Source organism: Rosa chinensis, chromosome 7 (assembly GCF_002994745.2).
Source record: "Rosa chinensis cultivar Old Blush chromosome 7, RchiOBHm-V2, whole genome shotgun sequence".
Taxonomy (NCBI): Eukaryota; Viridiplantae; Streptophyta; class Magnoliopsida; order Rosales; family Rosaceae; genus Rosa; species Rosa chinensis.
The window spans coordinates 48,820,787-48,841,122 of NC_037094.1; the positions used below are offsets into that span (position 1 = coordinate 48,820,787).

The following is a 20,336-nucleotide window of genomic DNA, read 5'->3' on the forward strand; positions in this document are numbered from 1 at the left end:
AAAAATGCCTGCACATCTATTGACACGGTATACAAGTTCTGAATCTAGACAAAACCGTGTTCTCCCAAGGTCCTTCCTCTCAAACTCGGATTTCAGGTGTTCAGCGGTTTCCCTTAACTCTCAAGGGTTCCAATTATGTTTATTAACATAAACCGCGACAATTACAAATCCGGAACTTGTCATAGAAACGCGTGGGCATAGTTCATAATATCCTTTCCCAATCAAGTAGTCATTTTAGTGAGCATTTCAACCTCGTTGCAAATACGCTCCGTGGTCTAGAGCCACTTGATTTGGGTAAATGAAGTCCATAAGAACCTTCATTATATTCCGTATCTAGATCCCCATATAGATACGTAGTGACCACATTCGTAAGCTGCATGTTCAGTTATTTGGAAACTACCAAACTGACAAGGTAGTGGAGTGTAATGACATCCATTACGAGAGAATATGTCTTCTCATAGTCGATTCCAGGGCATTGTGAGAAACCTTGCGCCATAAGGCGAGATTACCATATCTTTTTCTCATCACGCTATCTCACGAAGACTTATTAAGAATTGTTGGCATCTCAGGCCTGAAATCCTTCCTCTTTGTTAGTGAATCCCATTTAACCTGGATCGTATATTTCCATTTAGCCCAATTTTCTCTACGTTGACATTCTTCAATGGAGTAAGGTTCGATATCATTGGTCTCAACAATTCCACGTCCTCATTTACACTAGTGTAGTTCGTAGAGATCTCTATATTCTCAGGAGTTGGTTCTAACATATTGAGGCGTCCCCCAACGTTGTCTCTTGGACATAACCACAATCCAAAATATTCTCATGAGACGGATTTTGAGTATCAATGATCAATGGATCAAGTTGTGCCAAACTCGCTCTTTTCTTAGGGCGAGAATCCATCGAACCTATGGGTCTCCAACGCTCTCTAGCGGAACCCATGGCCTATGACGCCATTATGCCACCTTTGTGGCGTCACCATACCACCATCCATGGTGGTGTTGCCGTACCCATCTTCTCTGGGTTGCACCATGTCCTCTTGTGGGGACATCAATCCTTGCAGGCATGTTTGCAGCAGGTATATGTGATCTCGTCACTTTTAGGGGATCAAGATGAGACATAGTGGGGACAGACCACGACAATTCCTGTCGTTCCTGTTGAACATTGGCTTTCTAATCTCCCCCTAATGAGGGGAAGACTGTCTCATCAAAGTGAAAATTCTCAAATCCAACGAAATAGAGATCGCCTGTTAAAAGTTTTACGTAGCGGACTTATAGTTGGAGGCCTATGGCCAACACAAATATATATATATATATATATATATGCATTCATTGCAATGACTCATGTTGATGCGTTGTGGCGGCGCAATTGGCACATAAACCGCTCACTCAAATATGCATAAGAACGAGATATTTAGACTCGAACCCAGTCACTAGCTGTAACGCAAAAAAAAGTTGAGTGGATACTATGGGTCGTAGATGAATGAGCATAGCTACATGCGATATTGCATAACCCAAGCCGAAATATTGGTGCGCATTACCAAAGTCCGGGCTACCATCGTAGTCTTTTAATGGTGGCTTTTCTGCCAGACCAATTGGGTGTGTACATGGGAATATGATACTTGATATCAATACCCAATGATATGCAATAGTCATCGAAAATTTTCGTTGTAAACTCTCTAGCATTATCAAGTCAAATTGACTGGATAGGATGATCTGGGTAGTGAGCCCGTAGCTATATGTTATGTGCTATGAGTGTAGTATAAGCAGCATTATGTGTGGATAATGGCACAACAAGGGACCAGCGTGTTTGCGTATCAACCAACACCATAAAACATCTATACGGTCCGCAAGTTGGTTGATCAAATCCACAGAATTCCCTTAGATTCTTTGTGAGAATGGAATCATTTCCTCAATCTCCTTTGCATAAGATGGTCTCAATCCAAAATAATAGGCTTTACAGAATGAAACATAGGCCTTATAATCAACCAATAAAGGTTTTGGTTAAGCCACAATGTCACAATGGACTAGAGAAGTAGGGAAATGAGCTGAATAAGGGTTTATGGTGTCAATGCCATATATTTGCCGCAGGGGGTAGGCGGCGCCAGCCATGTGTGGCCGGTCTGTGCACAATCATGGCGCCATGAGATGCATGTGCAGCTCCTCGAACCAATTCTTGGTTCTTACTTTTCTTCGTTCTGAAAATGGATGTTCGTGTAAAGTCTTTAATACATGGATCATCATGCCAAAGCCTATATGTGTCAGAATCTCAATCCCATAAGTCGTCTCTCATGACATGGTTGGATTCAATAACTCGAATAGTGGTTGCATATAACCCACTAGAGCGACACATAAGTTTCTCTAATACTCATTTATGTCCATAGTCATTAGAGGTGATACAAAGAAACTCTGTCCATTCTCATAATGTGTTTCCACATGAAAACCATTGGCTCTTATATAATAAAGTTCGAATTAAGGTATGTCCAAGACATTAAGTAAAAGAATTGACACTTTATTAATAGCCAGTGATTACATCAAAGTTTACAAAATCTAATCCAAAATAAAATCAAACTAAGACACATTGTAGTCACTCTATCTGTTTGGTAACTCCAATCAAATATGACCAGGAAAGTAGAGAGAGATGTTGGTGGAGCGAGGCTCTCTTAAGTACCAATAATCTTAATGACTTTCCTAGACATCACATTTGATTGGGTCCGCCACATAAGAAAGAATTAATACAATGGTCATTTATTGACTAAGGCATATTGCCATTACAAAAGTTCTTGGAAAAATAAAAGGACTAATCTAATCAAAGTCTGTTGCATCCTTGTGCACTTCATCTTCAGCGTTGAAGTCCTCTATGGTGAGATTGACATTTCCACCATCTTCTTCTTCTTCTTCTGCAAGGTACACTTCTTGCTCCCTCAGGTCCCTATATGCCCTGTATCTTGCAGCTAGTTGCCCGCTTGCCTTGCATTGCTTGAACCAATGCTCAATTGATCCACATCGATGACACTCATCATTGTGGTTGCCTCCCTTTAATTGAGGTGCACGTTTTGCACGTTGCGGGCGTTCCCTAGGAGGGTTGGTGCTACTACCACGACCCATGGCGCCACCATTACGGTTAGGGATACCACGACCCCCTCTCCCACGTGTGGCATTACCACCACGTGAATCCACACTGAACTTGCGGTTTCTATAACGCCCCGTACCTCAAGTTACCAGTTTACTAGTCATTTGGACGGTAAACGACCTTTACCTTCACTTTTATTGTCGTTTCGGTACTTTTAGGGGGCCCTAAAAGATGACTTTTTGTTCGGATCAAAATTTGAGAAAATTTTCTTCATGAAAGTTGTAGGAGACGTTAAACCGAGCGCGTGCATATATGGTACGTAAAAATCGGAATTCGTATGTCAAAGTTATGAGTATTTTCGTGTGAGGGGTATTTTGGTCATTTCAGCCCACCTTAATTATAAGGGGCTGATCAGCCCCATTTCCAGCCATTCTCTCCCCCATCTTTTACGACAGAAACCAGAAAGAAAAAGAGAGGAAGAGAGAGAGAAAGAGAAAGAAAGAAGGAAAGAAAGAAGGGGAGATTCGTTCAAACCGTCGACATTTTGGAAAAACCTCAATGTATAAAGTTGTTCTTTACCTCATGATCTTTCTTTTGAGTATAATTTTGCATATATATTGGAGGATTTTAGAGATTGAAAATCCGGCACTATTCACAAATTGGGGGTTTATTGTTTTCTTAATTGTTGAGATAGTTCTAGTTGTTTTCTGAACTTGGTGTAGTTGAGAAAAATGCTAGGGGGATTGAGATGAAGCTGCTGCCAAAATTTGGTGACCATGGGAGAAGTTGACCGCCGAGTGAACAGTACCGCGCGTGAACAGTGCGTGCGTGAACAGTGGTGAGGTTTAAACAGAATTTAAATTCTTTTTTTTTTAGCTAGTTAAATCCTATAATTTTTGTAGAGGTTGATTATGTGAATTTGGTTGAAATTGGAGAAGTTTTTAATCGATTATAAATTTCTAAAGATTTGGATTTCGGTTAATGTTAATCGTGAATCCGATGGTCGGATTTCCTCCATAATTGTTATATAGTCTGAAATCGACGAGTGGGCAGTGTTTGTGAAGTTTGGTAATTTTTGGAGAAACTTGGAATTAAGTATGAATTTTGAAGTTTAGGGTTTCGATTATCGAATTACGAGAATCCGACCGTCGGATATCTCTCGGTTCTGCCTTGAAACCTTTAAATTAACGAATTGGTATTAGTGGTATAATTTGGGCTAAATCCGAGAAGAATGGGAGATGTAATTATGAGGAATTGATTTTAGGAATCGTATTAAATTATTGAAGAATTATTCACAGAATATAATTGTGTACAGGACGACGTACCGAGCTATTGCTCGATGACGGAACACGAATGCGTGATCGTCGGAATAGTTCTGTGAGTGGACTTTTATTTTTAAATATTGATGCATGCATTTATTTTCTTAAAAAATGCTCTAGTTTTAATCATATTACTTATTGAGCAAATGATTAGATTTTCGGAAATTCGATCTCGGTTTATCTCGTGGATTGGCTCTCGATAATGAGTTTCAAAGGTTGATTATGATTTATAATATTATTTGACAAATTGCTTATTTCCGAGGTAATTTTCCGGAATTAAGTATATTTCTAATTGCCGATTTAAGTTCCTGGAAGATTCTCGAGATGAGTTTCGATGGAGTTGGATTTTCTCATTTATTTATTGACTTTCGGTTTTGGCATCGGGTATGCCTAATTAAGGATTTTGGATTTGGTTGGTTTCTTGGAGATTTTGAGAGATTTTTTGGAAATGGGATTTGCTTATACTAATTTCCGGTTTCCTTTACAGATTTGAGAATATTTTGGGCGTGTGGGACACACCGTCGATTTATTTCTATTTCTCACTTATTTATTTTGAGATTGAGAGTAATCTTGGCGTGCGGGGTCACGTCGTTGAATACATGGTTTCTATCTCGTGAGAAATGTGGGGAAGCTATATGGATTTACTGGTTTTCGATGATTTTTCCTCACCATACGCGGTCCATGTGATTTGGTCTCCTCCTCACAGACTTTGTGTTTGTGAGTGGCAGTTGAGGTAGCTTATTCTCCTCCTCACTTACTTTGTGTATGTGAGTGGCAGTCGAGGTGATTTATTCTCCTCCTCACGTGGGTGGCAGTCGAGGTCATATTCTCCTCCTCACACAATCTATGTGTGAGTGGAAGTTGAGGTTATTAGTTCTCCTCCTCGCACAATCTATGTGTGAGTGGCAGTCGAGGGTAGGTAGAGCCTGGGAGGCTCCATTACCCGTATGGTGATATTTCTTCCCCATATCCTATAATTACTTGACTAGCGGGGCCTAGTCTGATTTCCGTTTAACCAACGGGTCTGGTCTTATTCTGTTGAGTATCAGAGTTTCCATCCTTCCTTTCAGTTGTTTGGGACTAGCGGGGCTAGTCGGTTTTCTTGAGCGAAACTCCTTTTGTTTCGTTTTCCTAAATCAGTGCATGCATCGGGAGATTTTTTAATAAATTAAATGTGGGAAAGTATAAAATCTCTTTTGTTTAAAATTGCTTATTTTTGTCCACTCACACTAACGTGTTTTCAATACTTTCCCCTGGGCCCTTCGGTTTCAAATGCCCAGTTTGCAGGCGAATTAGTGAGGTCAGGCGTACACGGAGTTGAGGCATAGTCAACAGCATGGCTTCCGCGTTTGCCTTTGAGTTAGGTTGTCCTTATTTACCTTTCTATTAGAATTGCTCTGATTACCTATGGAATTTATGTTTTTTTTTTGAAGTTGAGGTTTGTGTTTTGTGAATTGGAGATTGATGTTGAGTTGGGGAGCAGGGTGGCTCCAGAAGTATAAGGATGATTTGATTTAGAAGTGTAAATGCTTTCTACAGGTTTTGGGTAGCCCATTTTAGGGGAAGTTCCGCCAAATTTTTGGTAGAATTTCTTCTAAGGTGGGCCCCGCAGGGCCACTTCGGATTTCAGGGTGAAATCCGGGGCGTGTCCTGTCAGTTTCCTTCCTGGTTAGGGTGGTTATATGGGCCCATACATCCCTCATGTCCCCCATTCTTAGGGTACCGCTCCTTGCGCCCTCATTTGGGTGCATTATAATTCGCCTCATGAACGCTCTTAATTCTAATGGGCCTTGAATTATAATTCCTCACGAGTATGTTATCATGTTTCTCAGCTACAGATATGATATTGATAAGCTGATGAAACCTCATGATCCGTCCAGCATTGACTTCAAAACGGTATTGCTTTGATACCACAATGGCTGAAACCGGGAAGGTGGAGAGAGTCTTCTCAATTAGCTCTTGCTCTGTGATAGATTGTCCACAGAATTTCAACATGGATTGTAAGCGAAGAGCCACTGAATTATATTCAGCAACAGACTTGAAGTCAGCAAAGCGTAGATTGTTCCATTGAACCTTCAAGTCAGGGAGGAGGGAATCTTGGACATTGCCAAAACGCTCTTCTAGCGCTACCTATAGTTCTCTTGCATTCTTGATCGACATATACTCCAATCTGAGTGCCTTGTCCATATGGCGTCGCATCAAGATAACTGCTTGAGCATGCTTTGCAGGTGTTCGCACCAACACAAGATCCGGGTTAGGTGCCTGGATTATGGGTAATATTCCCTTTGAAGTGAGATGGTTCTCAACATCGGTTACCTAACTGTGGTAATCAGAGCCTGTTGAGTCAAGCATGGGAAAGTCAAGTCTAGGTTCATTCGACATCCTGAAAATAAGAAGAGAAGATATATTAGTTTCGGAGTTAAACTTCCACGAAAACTAAAACAATAAGATTTCCGAGCTATGCTACCAAGAAATCAATTTCCAAGAATCTCTTTTGGATTAGACCAAACAATGATGTTTTAATATGGTCACAATTTGATGCTTGTGGATGCTCTTAGTCCAAGCATTATGAACACTTTTAGTTCATACGAACGCTCTTAGTTCGTCTAATTATGAACACTCTTAGTTCATACGAACACTCTTATCTCGTTAAGCGTGAATCCCCACAATTCTGCTTTGTTAAATACTCAAAATCATTTGGCAACATATATTCCATATTATGCATAAAATAAAAGAATTTAAAATACATGAAAGCAGCAACTTTAATTACAAAAACTTACGTGATGATTTTGGGCTTGAGAACACGTGCGTGTTGATGCAGGCGTGTTAAGATTGCAGATGCTACTTCAATCCGAAGTTAGGATTGTAGTGGTTGTTCAATCCTAAGTTAGGGACACAGGCAGCAGAGACGCAAAGAGACGCAAGGGGCAACAGCAGCAAGCAGGGATGCAGCAGACGTGTTAGGATTGCAGATGCTGTTTCAATCCTAACTTAGGATTGCAGTGGTTGTTCAATCCTAAGTTAGGGACGCAGGCAGCAGAGACGCAAAGAGATGCAAGGGGCAGCAGCAACAAGCAGGGACGCAGCAGACGTGTTAGGATTGCAGATACTGTTTCAATCCTAAGTTAGGATTGTAGTGGTTGTTCAATCCTAAGTTAGGATTGCAGCCTGTTTGCAATCCTGGTCGTGGCAGAGGGCTGGAATGCAGGGCTGCAGTGAGATGCGGGGTAGCAGGCGCTCGGGTACATTACAGCAGCAGTGCGGTAGCAAGCGAGCAGGGCAGCGTGGGCTGGCAGGTAAGTTGGCAGGCTGGTGAGCGCGAGATGCAGGCTGCAGGTCACAGGAGGTGTAGGATAGGCAGGGCACGAGGAGGTAGGCTGGCGGGCTTGCAGGAGCGTAGCAGGAGCAGTAGGGGCTGGGTAGGAGGCTTGCGGCTGGAGGCTTGCAGCTGGAGGTTTTCGGTAGTTTTTGGTGATTAGGGTTTTAGTTTTTTTTTCTTTTTTTCTCGACTAGGGTTAGGACTCGTGCTGATAACGTGTTGTAGGAGAGTTGTAATTGTGTTTATTATTGATAATAGGAGCCCTTTATATAGGGAGTTACAAGATACACAATAGGTAATAGAATCCGAATACAATTGAATACCTATAACACTTTCCTATTACAACTCTAAACCCTAGTTTGTAGAGGCACACATTATGTTGACATCCTTCAACAAGCATATCAATTAACACAATTACGAAGCCAAATCCAACTAATAACTTCAATGAGTTATTTGACCAAAAAAAAAAACTTCAATTGATCCATTAATCTAGATTAGTGAAAAAAAATGACTAAATGCATTGAGGAAGGCCCCTACCCACTTGCACGGAAGAGGAAATAAAGAACAATAGTAACAGGAGAGAGACGGTAGAAAAAATCCTCGATTGTTTAATGAAATAACTCTAAACGACGTCGTATGGAGGCAGCTTCTCCTTTTCTTCACGCCCAGTTCTGCCATTTTAACATATTGAATGGTCAAAATTAGCCCAGAAATCCCAGAAACACGCGACCCGGAAACCAGAGGAGGGGCTCGGGCCGGAACTTCACCTTCCGACCATCTCTGGCCAGCAAACCGGCGCTAATCTCTTTGCCTCGGTGTCGTCGTCCCATCTCCGGTCTTCGTTCATCGAATCATCATGTTTGGAGAGCAAATCGACGGTGAGAAGCTTGAAGACTCCGGCGGTTTCGCAGCAAATTCTGGCTACTCCGCACCTCTGCACCTCAGCTGTAAAACAAAGGCGTTTTCCCGTACGCCTCACACTTTCGAAGCCTTAAGGCACACCTGACGCGCGCCTTTTAATTCACTAGTAAGAATAAATGGAGAAAGTATAGAAAATAAATGTTTTGTGGTTTCATGAGCGATATTTGTTGTGATTTTCTATAAAACCTTATTCAGACAACACATTAACTTAATCAGATGGTAAGCTACTTGATTACAGGTTCTGTTCCTAAAGTAAATCATACGAAAAAAGTGTGATATTATTCAAATACCTTTAGAAACCATAGTTCTCTAATTAACTCGTTGCTTTTGCATGTCATCAAAAAAAAAAAAAAGGGAAAGAACTGGTTGCTTTTGCAGAAGGACCTCATTTGTTCATGACCAAATCTACTTTGCCTAAAATAGCCCAAGCAGCCTTGTTCGAGTCTATTCTAGCTTCAAGTAGCCAAACATGTACTCAAAGACTCTGCGACAAGTAACAAGATCAATCGGCTAGCTGGGGACACCATGGTTGCTTCTGAAAACAATTTGGAAGTTGGCTAGCTATGTCCACATTTTGCCGACTTTTCTGGTGGGTAGCCAAAAACTTGTCCATTGTTTTAGAACTAGAGAATTGAGAGAGATTGATGAGAGAATTGTGTATTCCATTATTAATAATAGGAGCCCTATATATAGGGATTACAAAGTACATATACTAGTGATACAAAGAAAACTATTCCGAATAGGACTAGGAATTCTAGAACTTTCTCTTATATTACAATCGTAGAACTACTCCTAGTTTGATAAGGCACACAAATGTCAACATCCTTCAACACTTCCCCTTGTGCCGCTCAAACTTGGTGGTGACGCTTCATCCGTTGCCTTGTTAAAAACCTTGTGCCACAAGGCGGGCTTTATATCTAACCACCTCATTTTTCTCATTACGCTTTCTAACAAAGACCCATTTATGGCCAATAGGCTTTAGATTTGGGGGTGTCTGCGTTATAGGCTAAAATACCTGTCTTTTTGCTAGTGAATCTAATTCAACCTAGATCGCATCTTTCCATTTAGGCCAATCCGCTCTTCATTGACATTCTTCGACAGAGCGAGGTTCGATATCATCATATTCTATAATTCCTTTTGCAACATGATATGTAAATGCATCATCAATAGCAATAGAATTTCTATCCATCATCTCATGTACACTAGTGTAATTCATGGAGATCTCCATATTCTCTGGAATTGGTTTTGACATTGGAGCGTCCCCTAATGATGTCTCTTGGATATAACCATAATCTGGAATATTCTCATGAGATGGATTATTCACATAGATGATTAATGGATTATTTTGTGCCAAACTCGCTTTCTTTATTGGGTGAGAATCTATCGAACCTTTGGGCCTCCCGCGCTTCCTGGAAAGAGTCATGGGCCTAGGCACAACTTCACCATAGGGTGGGATGTTGGCTCCATGCTCAAATTCCCTTGAGATGGCGTCATGTCCTCTAATTTTAGGGACATCAATCCTTACAGGTACATTTGCAGCAGGTATGTGTGATCTCGTCACTTTAATGATGTCAGAAAACGCATCAGGCATCGATTCTGCTACGTTCTGAAGACCAAGAATTCTCCGCACTTCAATTTCGGACTGTATGGTTAGGGGATTAGGATGAGACAAAATGGGGACAGACCACGACAATTCTTGTCGTTCCTGTTGAAGATCTCTCCCTAACGACTGGAAGACTGTCTCATCAAAGTGACAATCTGCAAATCTAGTGGTAAAGAGATCGCTTATCAAGGGTTCTAAGTAGCGGATAATAATTGTCTTTGAGGACCCATTTTGATGCGCTGTGGCGGCGCAATTGTCACATAAACTGAACACCCAAGTATGCATAAGTGTGAGACATCAGGCTCATACCCAGTCACCATCTGGGACGCAGAAAATGGTTGAGTGGCAGTAGGCCTCAGACGAATAAGCACATGCATTGCCCTAAGCAGAAATAGGGAGATTGGTGAGCATAACCAATGCTCTAGCAACCATTTATAGTCATTTAGTGGCAGCTTCTGTGAGACCATTTTGGGTGTGAACATGAGAAACTGGATGTTCAACTTCAATCCCAATAGACATGCAATAATCATCAAAAGTTTTTTATGTAAACTCCCCAGCATTGTCAAGTCTTATAGACTTAATAGGATGATCAGGGTGGTGAGCCCGTAACTTAATAATTTGTGCTAGGAGTTTAGCAAATGTAGCATTCCTAGTGGACAAAAGCATGACATGTGACCAGTGTGTCGATGCATCAACCAACACCATAAAATATGGTTGAATAGGTCCACAAATATCACCTTGGATTCTTTGTAAGAATGGTACGTATTCTTTAGTGTCCTTTGCATAGGATGGTCTCGATCCTAATTTTGCTAAAGAGCAGACTTTGCAGAACGAAAGATGGGGCTTTTGATGTAACCAATGAGGATTTTGGTTGAGCCATGAAGTCACAATTGACTTTAGAAGTAGAATTTGGAGTCAAGGGAGTACTTGTGGCGTCAATGCCACTTTGGTGCCACAGGGGGAAGGCGGCGCCGGCCTTTGATGGCTGGACTTGTATAGGGATGGTGCCGTGAGGCGTGGGTACCTCTTCTTGATCCAAATCACAAGTTTTACTTCTCTTTGTTCTGAAAAATGGATGTCCGTTGAAGTCTTTAATATACGGATCATCATATCACGACCTGGGTGTTCCAAACAGTCATGCCAAAGCCTATAAGTGTCGGAATCCCATAAATCATCTCTCATAACATGATTGGATTCAGTGATTCGAATAGCTGTTGCATACAACCCACTAGAATGATACATAAGTTTCTCTAAGACTCTTTTATGTCCGTAGTCATTAGAGGTGATGCAAAGGAACTCTTGTCCATTCTCACAATGTGTTTCCACATGAAAACCATTGGCTCTTATATCTTTGAAATAATAAAGTTCGAAAATTATGTCCAAGACATGAGATAAAATAAATCGACATGTTATTAATGATAGCCAATGATTACATCAAAGTTTCTTGACCAAAATCTAATCCAAAAATAAAAATCAAACGTAGACAAATTGTAGTCACTCACACTACTAAAAAAAATTGCTTTTGCGACGCCTATTTTGCGACGGCAAATTGGGCTTTTGCGACGGAAAAAACTTTTCGCGACGGAAAATTGAGCCTTTTGCGACGGAAATGTTGGCGTTGCAATAGGTGGCGTCACAAAATCCATTTGCGACGGTAAAATGCCGTTGCAAAAAGTATTTGCGACGGAAAACTGTTGCCGTCGCAATGGCTAAACTATTTGCGATGGGTACTTTGCCGTCGCAAAAATATATTTCATTTTAAAAAAAAAAATGGGGTGAATTGGTTGCGACGGATACTTTGCCGTCGCAAAAGAATATTTAATTTTTAAAAAAAATGGTGTGAAATGCACAACAAAGCTAGTACCATCTATAGCAATTATTATGAACCGAAAAATATCAAATTACAATATGAAACCCATCATCTATAACCAAGCAGCAATCAAGAGTAAGCCAAAACAAACGCACTGCAGCACCTTCACTTCTAAAAGATGGCCAGACTATCAACCACAGCTGCTGCCTAAGCATACTTTCAAATTTATATTAGGATCCACACCAGAACACTTCTACCTATGAAACAACTGACAGTGTGATTCACTACAACAAATAAAGGCATAACATGGAACACAAATATATACATCTTCTCTGCATGCTATAAATAAAAGGATCCCATGCAAATTACAATTTATCATTTAACCAAGTCTTTACCGGGAATTTTGTTTAGTAAAACATGCACTTTCTCTGCACGTTTCAAAGTAATATGAGCACCTTTTCCTGCTGTATAGCGATTATCATCCTGAAAGCACACAACATGGAAGGACAATGAAGTGAGATTTATTCCTTGAAGATTTTAAGTGGTTAGTATTGACAAAGTGAAACAGAAAGGGCAATAATATGTGAAAAAGAAAAAATGAAAAAAAAAAAGAGTAGAATTCTCAACCCTATTGTACTCCTCTAGCAAGGATTCTTCTTGACAAGCAGCCAACCACTTTTCTATCTTTTCTAGTATTTCTTTCCTGCTTAGAGCTTCCTCTTTTGCCCTTGCGATTTGAAGCTCAATTTGTTCCAACAAGCATACTAGGACTCATAGAAGTTGCAGAAAGCAATGCAGCCATTTTTAATGCACCAACACTATCAAACAATAACAAAATTCACCACAGTCAACTTTAGACCTTTTTGATGTCCTAGATCTGAAACTAGATTAAGGTTCTTTTACAATTTAATTTGAAGGGTGCAGATAGTGGACTTAACTTATAAGCAGTAGAAATTCACCAATATAAGTCAACATTGCACATGATTCAATAGCCGACAACATTGCACATGATTCAATAGCCATTAAGCAGTAGAAATTCACCCAGATCTTAAAAATTGGTATTCACCCAAATCCTATGGACCAATACACACAATACTTTACAATTTTAATAGAAAGTATTACCACAATAGTTCACTACATATATGGACGAAATAAAGCACAGGTGTTATTCTAAGTGAAATTACCTTTAGTGGAAGCACCATATTGTTGTAAACTTGTAACATATTTAGAGCTAGCTGATATCACACTAACAACAAAAGACATATAAACATCACTACCATCTTGACCTTGAAACTGTGGTCAGAAGAGAGTCCCTACAAGCAAAATGAAATTAGCTTCAAGATCAGTAAAGATATTAATGAATGACTAGACTTTATTGGCTGGTTTTACTTCTATTTCCACACTATATAGTATACAAATTATCACATTTCAATCAGAAACTGTGGACTCAAGTTAAACATCTAATAGAAATATTTTACAATGCAAAAAATAAAAAGATGCATATTTTGCAGTAGTACCTGAGAATCTGATAATTACAATTACAACTGAGGCCATCAAGACATCAGAATCTTGGGCATGTGAGCCTATCTGACCTTCCCATTTCTCTCTCTTAACAAACGATTCTCCAAGAGGTCCAATATTTGAGACCCTTAAAAAATTTTACTCACTGAGATGCTGCACATAAAAAACAGGGCAAACATTACCCACTTTTTAATGACCAATGGTATTAAGATGCTGTTAACAATGAAATATAGATTCTTCCTGTACATGTATAATTCTTCATAAACAATACTGACAAGAATAAATTACAGAGGTTTAGCCATGTACATTTGAACCAATTTCCAAACTACATCTCTGTGACACAGTCTGAGCTCCTCGTTTTAACACTTGCAATCATAATATTTTTGATAATATAAACAAGGATCAAGGAGCTACTGCAGAAACTTTAATATCTTTGATTGTATTCAAACAAACAAGCAAGTAGATATTCACATAATCACATGCAGGGTTTTACCAATAACTAGTGAAACTTGAGCACCACTTAACATATCAATGTAATGTCACTTTAAGGTAATATTTAAAGATCAGAAATTGGGATGTACAGAACGATCTGGTTGAAATGAGCTTCGAGCCCTCTCAAATTGTCGAACTCTTCACCGCATTTTGGACATAGGTAATCTCATCAAGATTCAAAAGAGACCCTTTCCTGCAGAATTTAAAGAAGGTTTCAGCTTCAACATACTCTTGTATCTACAAAGACCCAAGAACAACTAGATAAGTAAATTAACTAGGGATAACACTTAATCGACAAATTGGGAAACCAAAATGAAACCCAGAAACTACATAGAATCAAAATTAAAGAAAATCAACCTCCATTAGGCTTCTTCAACATTTAAACTTACTCGAAGAAGCCTAAGATTCAAGGAAAGCAGTATTACCCCAGTCCTCCATATTGCAATTCCTTTATGTTCTCACAGACAACTATCTGCATATTAAGACATCCATCATCAGAAATCCAAAAACCCACAAACAAATTGGATAAAAGTGGACTAAAACCCCACTACAAAACTAAAATACTTGCAATGCCAAGAAGTGGACTAAGAAAATATAGAGGTTCCCCTTACAAGTATATATCTAGCAATTGGATATGTCCAACAATTTGACGCCTGCCTCTAATGCCAATACTAACTGCTTAGGTTCAAATAATATGGTAACCAGATAAATCTTTCAAAAGAGAATACAACATATGAATTAAGAAAGAACAAGTGGCAATACATGCCATCTAATCATGGCTAATGCCTGGACAACAATTTTCAAAAAGCTGGCTTCTCTCCCTATACAAAGTTAGTAGTGCAGCAGAAAACCATAGAACTGAACAAATTAATCAGGCAAATGAGACTTCCATCAGTAATCAGTGAAGTTCATATTTGTAAACTAACCTGTGTGCATAAAAGTATGTACCGCTGCAATGCAATGGCATGGAAAAGCGGCTTCATTTCTACACTTTCTGTTGATAAAATCATATCCAATATCATTGTAATTCACTGGAAAGGGAACCTTCAACCCTGCATAAAATAAAAGGGAAAACTAATATTAAACCTCATAGCAGGTAAAACTAGAAACATATAAACAAACATATGGCTACAAAAACCAATTTGTTACAGTATCAAACATATATAGGCAAATAGCCAAACATCTAAAACTTGTGTAACTCAGCCTACCTTCCTGGCTAAAACCTCTGGTGTCATCAACCTGAGATGAAGTACCTTCAGAACTGTTGTCCACTTCAGATATACAAGATGTTGTAGAAGTGTGTGAGGTATCCAAATTGCAGTGTCCCACATCCAGTAGCACAATTTGCTCCTCACTAACTGAAGGTATTCTTTGTAATAATGCAAATGCACTTCCCTGGTCACTTATCTTAGTTAACTCAACTATGATGCAGAAAATCCATAGGTTCAAGAATTAAAAAGAAAAAAGAAAAGAAAATAATAAAGAAAATCACCTGCCAGAAAGAGTAGCAACCATCAGCTAACTTATTAGTCCTCCCCTGAAATCCACATTCCTTCCCTTGTCGAAATACCAACCAATCCTAATACAAGAAAAAGTTAAATTTAAGAAATTACAGAGCATGTTCATAGAAACCATCACAAGAGGAATGCAATAGTGAAATTATACACAGCAGAGTAAAAACAAATTAAAAAAATTACTTGAACAGATTTTTATATCTATATGTATATTATACAGTTAGTTATTATCCAATCTGAACCACACAAAGAAAAGAAAAAATCTTACAATTAGTCTAGGCAAGTCCAAACAATTGACCTCATTGATCAGAATCATTGTTGCCAGCCCACAAAAGGTGTACCTGATGAAAATATTGTCAGATCTATGTAAATGCATTGCTACAGGAATCCACAATGGGCACACATGACAGGTGAGCAGATGGGGGAAGGAAGCCAAAATACATTTCTCTCAAAGGCCACAAAGATAATTCATAATTGACCTTAGTAAGTTTTTCATTTCGCATATAGAATCTTCTCAACTAATTTTCCAAAGACGTGAAAAAAGGTAGAAGACAATTTGACATGTGAGTGAATGGAAGACAGGAAGCCAACAAGACATAGATATTCAACTTTGTCAGAGGATACCACCCTAAGAGTTTACAAAGATAATTCTATTAGTAAGTGTTTTTTCATGATAAGGTACATCTAATGTCGCATTATTACTCAGGAACAATAATGCTCAAGGACTTTTAAACTAGTTTAAACAGAAGAACCATTACTAACCTTGTATAAGGCTCTGGCCTGCATGCTGCATTGATTGTGATGACTCAACTAAGTTAACTTTCTCCAAGGAATTCGGCCAGACTTCTCATAGTGCCCTACAACATTTGATTTACATTATATCAAAATCACATTACATATAAACAATAATCCCAAATCTTCACGTCATTCACAATCAAAAGATAACTAGATGAACTTCTCACCAGAAAGCCAAACCCATGCCAGCACCAAAATCCAACACTTCAGCGGGTGAAAAACCCGGCAACCTTCTACAAACCTGTCAAACAACAACAACGCAAACACACTGCTGAACATCAAAGATCAAAACTTCATCAAACTCTCAATCGATACACACCCGAAAAGAACAATAATTTCGCACTCAATTAAAAGCCTGATACTAAAATCAATCTAAGCACTTCATTTCTAGCATACAAAAACACATTTATCAAATTCACAACATAAATCCTTGAATCCATACCTCCTTGAGTACTCTGTGACAAGCAGGCAAGACAACTGGCATTCTGGAGGATTGTATCGATGTCTAAGAGAAAGATATCCATCTATTTACTAAACATGAAGATTATCCAGGAGGATTGGCCACTAGTGCTCAAATTTGAAAGAAAGCCCAATTAGTTTCATATCAAAATTGAACTCCCAATCTAAATATTGACCTCTCATATACAATAAACTGTTTCTCTAGGATTAACGAGAGACAAATGGAAAGAACAATGGAATTTACCTTATAGATTCGTAAAGAAATTGATCTGTTGTGTCTGGGTAAAGGAGGAGCTGGTGTTACAGTTTATTTGGTGAAGGAGGAGCTGTTCGACGTAAAGGAGGAGCTCGTCGGCCTCGGTGGAAGGTTCCGGTGCGCGGAGCTCGTTGATGTCGGCGGTAGGTTGCGGTGCAGACCTCGTCGGTTCCAGTTCTAGGGCGAGAGAGAGAGAGAGAGCGGGGGGGGGGGGGGGGTGATGTTTGGGAAAAAAAGGGAAAAAGAACTAGGGCTGTTTGTTAGTACGCAATTTGGCCAAAAAAACAAAAGGAAAAAAAGAGGGAAAAATATTTGGGTTAGCGCCAAGAGAGTGTTGCCATAGTTTTTTTTTTATATATAAAGTACATATACAAATAAGCTTTGCAACGGCAAGAGGAAAAAGCGTCGCAATTGAGTATAAAATTACGACGGCAGAGATTTTCCGTCGCAAATGATAAGGCTTAATCGCAACGGAACATTTTCCGTAGCGATAGGGTATCAATTGCGACGGCAACTGTTGCCGAAGTAAAAAGGCGAAGCAATTGCAATTTTTTTTAGTAGTGTCAATCCATTTGGTAACTCCAATTTGGTTGTGACCAGGTAAGGTAAGGAGAGATTTTGGTGGAACTATCCTCACTTTTAAACTGTTCTCTCAGTTCAAACATTTCCTAGACATCACAATTAATCTTGGATGAGCCTAGTGAGAAAGAGTTAATACAAAATATCATTGATTGATTTGAGGCATAATTGCCATTACATAATTCTTGGAAAATAAAAGACTATTCTAAATAAAAATCTACGGCATTCTGCCTTCATCGCCAGATTTAAAGTCTTTTTGAACTCAATGTCTTGATCACCATGATACGGCTACCTTCTTAGGTACATTGCAAATTCAAGTCCATTGATCAGACGTTCCATATCAGAAATAGACACCATGAAGATGATTCTCCCTTGATTAAGGCGCATTGGCGCAATGTGCATGGTCCCTAGGACCGGTGGCATTGGAAACTGATGACCATGACCAACATTGGCTCCATGGTTTCCAACTCTTCGTCCCTCAAAGTCATGCCTCCTATGGTCGTGTGATTGTCGCCTTGGGCGGTTACCTTCATGAGCATTTTGATCGTATGGATCATGACGTGGATGGCGACTTTCTCTAGCCATAAGACGATGCTCTTGATGGCTATCTTGAAGCCTATCAATTTCTCTTTTCACAAGCTCATTGACATGTCTTTCAGCAGTGGCCATAGCTTTAATAAGCTGTTGAAAACTTGTGATCCGTCTTGCATGTACATGAGTCCGGAATAAATCAGAGAACCTCATAGCATAGATAGGGAAGGTATTTAAGGTTTTCTCAATCTATTGGTCTTCTATGATCGTCTTCCCACATAGACGCATCATTGCTTTGATGCGGAGAGCTTCCGAATAAAATTACATGACTGTATCAAAGTCAGAGAAGTGAAAACTATTCCATTCTGCTTCTAAATTCGGAAGGATGGAGTCACGAACATTGCCATAACGTTCACGAATTGCTTGCCACAGCATTATAGCACTATCCTCATTCATGTACTCAAACTGGAAGTCACTATCCATGTGACGTTTAATTAGGGCAAGTGCCCTGGAGTTATCGATATCAGTTTGAGGGTCTGGAGCAGTTTCATTAGAACAAAGCACTTGGATTGTATGAAACAAATCTCGAGCAATAAGGTGGATCTAGATGTCAATGGCCCATTTTAAATACCTTTTACCTGCATAATCCAATAGAACAAAATCGAGTTTGTTTGCGTTTGACATCCTGAAAGATGAAACAAGAACAAGTTAGTTTTAGAGTCAATGCCTCCACAAAAACTAATAATAATGAGATTTCCACGCTATGCTACCAAGAAATCGATTTCCAAGAATATTTGGATTATACCGAAACAATGATGTTTATATGGTCATAAATCGATGCTTACGGACGCTCTTAGTCTAAAGCTTACGAACACTCTTAGTCTGTAATATTTCGATGCTCACGAACATCTTAGTTCGTGGTTTACGAACGCTCCTAGTTTGTATAGCGCGAATCTCTACGATTTCTCTTTTAAAGAATCGAACTCACGTTACAGAAAGGTAGGATGTAGAAGAAGGGAGATTGCAAGTCCCCGAGAAAAGAAAAAGAAAGTAAATTGCAGAAAGGAGGAACTTTAATATTAAAAACTTACTTGGTTAAATTCGGAGCTTGAAACCTTGTAAACTTGGAAGCTTTAGCTTTGGAGGCAATGTAGGTTGATGAGATGCCTCGGTAGGCTTGGTGACGCACGGTATGAAAGTGAGGAGGTGCGTGCGGCGTGGAGGGGGCCAAGGGCTGCGTGGAGGAGGTGCGGCGGTGGTGTACTTCGGCGGTGCTGTGACCTTAGTGGTGGTGCTGCTAGCGTGGGCTAGGTGCAAGGGATTTTTGCTTGTGGTTTTTAGTTTTTGGTTTTTGATTTCAGGGTTAGGGCTCGTGCTGATAACGTGTTTTAGAATGAAAGAATTGAGAGAGATTGATGAGAGAATTGTGTATTCCATTATTGATAATAGGAGCATTATATATAGGGATTACAGAGTACATATTCTAATGATACAAGAAAAACTATTCCGAATAGGACTAGGAATTCTGAACCTTTTCTCCTATTACAATTATAGAACTACTCCTAGTTTGATAAGGTACACAAATGTCAACATCCATGTGTATAATTGTAGAATTGTAGATACTTTATTCATTCAGACATTTGATCAAACATTTAGGCCTACTGATTTGAGTGGACAGACTAAACAAAGCTACTCGAAGCGGGGATTGCGCCTAGTATGGGCATGGTCTTTCTTTAGGGATGCAAGAAGTTAAGTATGGGATTGTCTGTGCAATAGTTACTGGGTCTTCTCTTAGGCCTGCACCTACAGTTAGGCTGGACCAATTAATTAAGGAAGGTGTTTTGTCTCTCTTGATTATTATTACTTGAGTTTTGAAGCCTACATTCTATTTCTATGAAGAGTGAATTGTTACACTTAGTTAGAAGGATCCTGAGTACTATAATTGAGTGGAATTCTCGCTCATTTTTTAATTTTGTGTAAAAGGACTAGTCATAGTCTCATAGGCTCACTGATGAATAAGCAAGCATCCATGTAACATTGGATGGTATTGGTTTTTCCTAAATGCTTGGATGGTTATTGACGCAGTCGGAAAAGTAACACTAGGTTTACAAGTAATAAACCTAAAACAAGAAATCTAGAGTCCACCAGAG

General features: G+C 39.4%; 3 long non-coding RNA genes across 3 annotated transcripts; 1 reads left to right on the forward strand and 2 right to left on the reverse strand.

Annotated features, from left to right (window-relative positions):
- The first annotated feature begins 3,532 nt into the window (after positions 1-3,532).
- On the forward strand, positions 3,533-4,440 carry LOC121050561. The gene is made up of 3 exons (XR_005803435.1): positions 3,533-3,627; positions 3,790-3,905; positions 4,383-4,440. It is a non-coding gene; the product is annotated as an uncharacterized LOC121050561 (long non-coding RNA).
- A 10,942-nt stretch (positions 4,441-15,382) lies between these two features.
- On the reverse strand, positions 15,383-16,351 carry LOC112178537. The gene is made up of 3 exons (XR_002927458.2): positions 16,329-16,351; positions 15,835-15,907; positions 15,383-15,631 (listed from the first exon to the last, which is right to left on the reverse strand). It is a non-coding gene; the product is annotated as an uncharacterized LOC112178537 (long non-coding RNA).
- On the reverse strand, positions 16,352-17,202 carry LOC112178536. Its single transcript, XR_002927457.2, has 4 exons — positions 17,065-17,202; positions 16,804-16,931; positions 16,529-16,602; positions 16,352-16,423 (listed from the first exon to the last, which is right to left on the reverse strand). It is a non-coding gene; the product is annotated as an uncharacterized LOC112178536 (long non-coding RNA).
- Positions 17,203-20,336: the final 3,134 nt, after the last annotated feature.